This window comes from Rhea americana, unplaced genomic scaffold (genome assembly GCF_003343005.1).
Source record: "Rhea americana isolate MKP2758 unplaced genomic scaffold, rheAme1 scaffold_4, whole genome shotgun sequence".
Lineage (NCBI taxonomy): Eukaryota > Metazoa > Chordata > Aves > Rheiformes > Rheidae > Rhea > Rhea americana.
In genome coordinates, this window is record NW_028186534.1 from 5,135,177 (window position 1) to 5,141,183 (window position 6,007).

Sequence of the window (6,007 nt, forward strand, 5' to 3'; positions counted from 1 at the left end):
TAAAATACCACTGTTAATTGAGCTGTGATCATTCATAAACACTAAGCCAAAAAGATGCTCAGAACTCTGCTATGTAGCTCTGTCTTTTTTTTTCTTTTTGCTTGGAAAACAGGGAGAACAAGTCTGCATGTTCTCTATAGAGTTGTCTTTCAGGTCAGCTTGAAAGAACCAAAATCAAATGGATGTTTGTGASCATGTCAGAGTAACTTGACATGCTACCTTTGCTTCTATTCAAATATATGGCCTATGTATGCTAGATARTTTGTCTGAAATAGGACTTTTTGGCACGATTCAATATTAAGGGACTCATTGTGTTAGAAGATCTTAGTTTGGCAGCTCTAAGTAAGACTTCTTTAGGGGACAGGTGATTGAGATACATAACTAAGTGAACGGGTGTTTCTTTTCTTMGCAGTACTAACCATAGATGGAACTAGACAGGGTTTACAGCAACAGGCCATAACATTTTGGAGAAATAGCCAAAGAGATTGGATCTTTTGAATGGAGAATAATCAGTGGATCTTAGTCTTTGCCATTTTGCATGTCTTGCAAAGTGTGACTTTTTGTTGTGGGAGAGACATTCCATGTGAAGAAGTGCCTAGGTGAATATCAAGAAGAGCTCAGATCAGCAAATGGTGGTATAACTGTCCTTTARTTCACTCAGAGTTGAATGTCTTAAACTTTGTGAACATGGCTGTGGCCCCATTAGTGATACATAATTTATTCCTGATATAGTCTGCAGATTTCACGAGGCATACAAATGTTTATGTAGAGCACTTATTCTTTCAGGGAAATGAGATTTTTCAAGTGTAGGGCTGGTAAGATTCAGCTCTGCTTCTGAGTGCAACTGGTACTCGTAGTGTCCTCCACCTTCATTTAGCTGGAGACCTTATCAGTAATTTTGACACCTTCCATTCCAAAGATTCAGGAGGAAATGCAGTATACCTGCCGGATTTATCTGTCAGTTTTAGTGGAAACTGGTGAAAGCACCTTGGTAACAGTTTTCTCAAGACTGTTAAAGTCCTGTATGTCACCTTTAAGAGAGCTTCATGCTACTCAGTTGGGCAAATACCTCTTCCATTTGATTGCTCAGGCCCAAATCACCTGCTAACAATCTTTTGAGGTGCTGGAGGATCTAACCCAATTTCAGACAATTAAGTCCTGGCCCATCATCTGAGATTCTTTTATGAAACACTTGCGCAAATAAGAAGCCAACTCTCCCTTGCAGTTGATAGTGGCAGAATACGACTCAAATTCAGGGGGCAAGGATTACTTGCTCCTTTTTGAATACAAAGTGGATAGTTGAAAGGGACATCTGTTTAGGATCTTTTGACATCACAGAGCTCTAATCTACTGTTTCAAATTCATAACCCTTTTTTGGCTCCTCTTGAACTATTTGTGGTTCTCAGCTTCCAAGTAATTTTCCGASGTGTTTGCAGTGGAAAAGAATAACTGACTCTTGGTGTGAACACCTCAAGATGAGTACATATTCCTGTTAGCTTGGGTTGTGAATAGACCAAGATATTATCAGTATTCCTGGAATGGTAGCAGCGCATACAAAAGTGAAGTTCTTTGTTTCCTCATTCAAATATGTGCTAAGATGAGACTCGTCCTTCTAGTGAGTCAGATGCTTCATTTTGAAATTTCTGATGACCAGAATATGTTCTTTCTCTCAGCTGACTCTTTTAACAAACAAACAAACAAAAAAGAACTTAGTTTTCTTGGGCTCTTAGTAGCTTGTTTGAGGGAGCCTTCCTTCAGGCTGTACTTCTCTGCTTCTTCCATACACTTTTCTGCTATTTCTACAACTTTTAAAGGAAAATAGTTTTCCTGAGAGTCATAATATTGTCAAGAAGGATAGATTGGATTAAAGCTTTCAAAGCAGGTCTTTGTACTGCTTTTCACCAGGACAAGATAACCACAAGGCACTATGTGGGGTTTCAGCTCAGAAGTTTTTACAGCAATCTGTTTGTCTACAGTTCCTCACCCCCAAGAAGTTCACTTGTTYGTATTCAGAAAAGATTTATCCATTTGGTGATCTTCCTTTATCTATCCAAAAACTGTGTGGTTCAAACCGTCTAAAGTGCTGTTAAAAAGATGAGAAATCAATTTGAAAACATTTCATGAAACTTTTGAAGAATGGAGATGCATTTCCTGCAGCATGGTATGCATATGCTGACACTAGTTTGGCTTCTAGAAAGGGTCTAGCAGTAGTAGTGTGATTTAGTCAGCCTTTTATTTGGGGTGGAGGCAGCTAACACCAGCTGCCTCTTGTCGGACTGCTTCCAGTAGCTCATGCGAAGCTAGTTTGGATACAGCCATCCACTGTGCTACAAAACAGCTTGTCTGTTTCCTTGTCCCAAAACTCTGAATGTTTGGATGCCTTGATTAATGTCTTAAAACARCTTTATCTTTCCTTCACAGAAGTAATAGTATTTTGTTTAAAACCTGTTATATTTTTTGCTGATTCTTTCAACAAAAAAGCTGGGAGAAGAGTCATGCATGTCATTCAGTCCTGAGCGGAAGTATTGCAAATATGTTTTCCCTTAACTGTGTTTCAGGTATTTGCTTTCAAAACTGAGAATGTTAATTGAAATAAAGATATGCTCCAAACATGACTTCTCTATGAGAATTTATGTATATATATGTGTATGTATACACATATACATACACAAATATATTTATATATAAAATGGCAGGATAAATGCTTTTTTTCCCCCTTAGTTTTCTACCTTTAATAATCAAATGAAGTCATCATCAACATTAATTTAGAGGAAATTTGAGATGTTCTTGGAGTATGCTGGCTAAAATAGTAGGTACCGGCTGGTACATAAAAAACTCTGACTTGGGTTGATAGCTGGTTGCAGAGTGACTATAAAGGTCTAAAATTTTTCTCTCAAAATAATAATCTTCTAATTCATATGAGGTCAGAGCTTGTGCTAGACTTACTATATACATTAAAGATGAGATCATATACAGAAGAAAATACTTTATTAAAATGACAGCTCTTATAAAGAATAGAAAGTGACAGAGTTAATATTTTGTTACAGATGAGTAACATGTCAGAAAAGCAAAAAAGAATGGGTTTTAGCAAAGCAAGTTCATATATTTAGCTTTCTGGTTTTAAAAATGTTTTTGTGCCTGATATAAGGGATATTTTGAAGTATTAAAAAAATATTCATTACAGTTATCAGATTTCTACATGAACATCTGAAAATAATATAATTACAGTATTGTTTCCTTAAAATTTTTATGGAAGAAAACAAAAGTATCAAATATTTTGCAGATTATTAGCTAGAAATAGGTCTCTGTCCCTCTTTGTCCCTCTAAAGTTTTGTTTAAGCTGCTGCATAAGGAAGCATGGAAGAAGTCTTTTATAACATTTTTTAAAAAGTAAAAATCGTGTGCATACTAGAGGAGTAAAAATCTCATCCTTCAAAAGAAAGGACAAATGTGTTCGGTATTTGAGATATTCTGCCAAGTGCTCCTCAGACTTTTGAGTTACATATATATTTGCTTTAAATTATGTTCAACTTTGTAATCTGGCTGCAGATAATTTTTGGCCATTATGCAGGTTTTATGCTTACCCAGATGCTTAAAATTTTCTGTGAAAAAAAGAAATAAAAATGAATTTTTAATATAATTCAGCCAGAAAAAAATCTAGCTTTATTTCCCTATTTCCACCTAACAATCTACAAAATGCACAAATGCCATTTCTTCTTTAGACAACATTAAGCCTTGCAGTAACAATGACACAACAGTTGAAGTTTCATTTCCTTCTGAAATATAACTGCTGCTGGCGTGGCATAATTAAAGCATCTAACAGCACATATTATTATGCAACAGACCACAGGAACATATGAATAGGTGTTTAAGTGTGATATGGGTTATATATATATATGCTTATATACTGGAGAATGTCTTTTAAATGCTATATTGTCAATTATTTTAAGTGTATGATGTATTTTCTTTATGGTGTCTTTGGCATCCATGCCGGTATTAAAGACAGAAATGGATATGGAACTTTAGGTATAATGTTTTTTATTTCTAATTGTTTTTGCGGAGATGTTTGTACTTGTGATTTYCCCCACTAAGTATGAAGGCCTTTGTATTTACTGTAGAACTAAGCTACGTGTATTTGGTTATTAGATGACGTGTGCTGCACGCCACATTTTATTCACAGAGCAGAGACAGAAATTACTGATTTGCAATCTAATGATTCTATGGGGTTTAAATGCAATGTTGTAACTTAAAATGTATTTTTACCTATTAAGAAAGATAAATTATTTCTAAAACAAAAAGCTGTCATAGTATCTTTTTCTGACAGAATGGATTGACTTAGTCTAACATCACCAGGGACTGTTTGATACTGTACTGCATTTTTGCTATTTTTTTTTGCTAGTGCAGACTTGTTATAAAAAGAGAAGATAYACTACTTTAAAAAGTCATAACAGGTTAGGAAAGTGCTGGTTTTAAAATATTTAAGTTGAATGATAACATTTAAATCTTGTAGGGCATTTTGATTGCTACAGTGACTCAGGAAGGGAAGCCTGCRATGTCACAGGTTAACCGTGTGCTACTGTTACCCTAGTTTTCACTCTTCTCTCACTAGCTAGGGACCAAACAGCATTTAATGGCTTGATTTATGTGACAAACCTAAAATTACAGGCTTCAATAGCAGCGTGTTGGAATTTTTGCTTTCCTAATGTGAAACAAATATATTTTTATCTTCTTTTTGGCTTAAACCAATACACATGAATTCACTCCAGGTAGCAATTTCAAGAGTCAAGAGGGAACAACACGAAGTACCTGACAGCCGAGGTTAAGTCAGCGGCAGTTAATTACTGGCAGCGTTGTGGGGGCATCGCTGCAAAGAGATTAGTGAAGATCAGGGTGGATTAAAGTTGTGTGTAAAAATTAAACAAATAGGTTTAGCTTATACGCCTTTTACACATGCTATTCGGACTGAAGCGCAGGGCTCAAAGCGGGAAGCGCGGCCGTGAGCCGCTAAGCTGAGTAACGGCAGTTGCGCACTGCCCGAGCGGCGGGTTTTCTTCCTGGGCAGTTTCTGTTCGCGGCTTTTTGCCTGTACTTGCTGGTTCTACTTATCTTCTTGGGCTCAGCACGACTTCTCCTTCTCACCCACGTGTTTTGAAATTCGACTTTTTGTTCTGTTGTTTAAATAATCTGTCACAGTTGTGCTGGCGCTAACTAGATGGTTGAAAACAGCCTCTGCTAGCGGTTCAGCGGCAGCTCCGGCGTTGATGCCGTTGGCCTCATGCTGAGCGGCAGGTCAGGCTTCCCAGCGGGGCAAAGCACGCGCGGGGCTGCGTTTCGTCCAGTAGTGCAGTGTAGAAAATGGACATTTTAAACACAGTAAAATGTGCTTTATYTAAACAGAAATGAGGCGCGAAGCACTACAGGGCTTGAGGAAAAGCCCTGCCGGTGCCGCTGTGTCGCCGCAGCAGTACAGCTTCGCTGGCTCCCGGGAAGGGGTTCCCCGGAGCGGCGCAGCGGATGCGGGGAGCGAGCCGAGCCCCTTCGGAGGCGGCCGAGAGCGTCCGCTGAAGCCGCGGCGACGCGGCCGCGCTGCTTCCCTCAGGCGCCTCCATCTTGGCCGGGCGCGAAGGCCCGGCCAGCGCGGGGCACGTCGGGAGTTGTAGTCGCCSCCGCCCTGAGCCGGGCCGCGGCGCCGCCGCGGTGCATGCCGGRGAGTGTAGTCCTCGCCGAAGAGGCTGTGCTCCGAGCCGGTCCGCGTGCTCATTGGCTGGCAGAGCGACGCGGGGCGCCGCCCGCGAGGGCTCGGCCGCCTCCGATTGGCTCGTGGCCGCTCCTCCTCCCACCCCCTCTCGCGGCGCGGTGCCGTCACTTCCTCCCCGGCCGGAGCTGGCCCCGCTCATTCTCTTTAGTGTTTGCCCTGTGCCCGCCGCCTCCCTCCGCCGCCGCGACTCGCGCCCCGGCCCCCCGGGACCCGGCCCATGGACTGAGCCGCCCGCTGGCCCGCAGCACC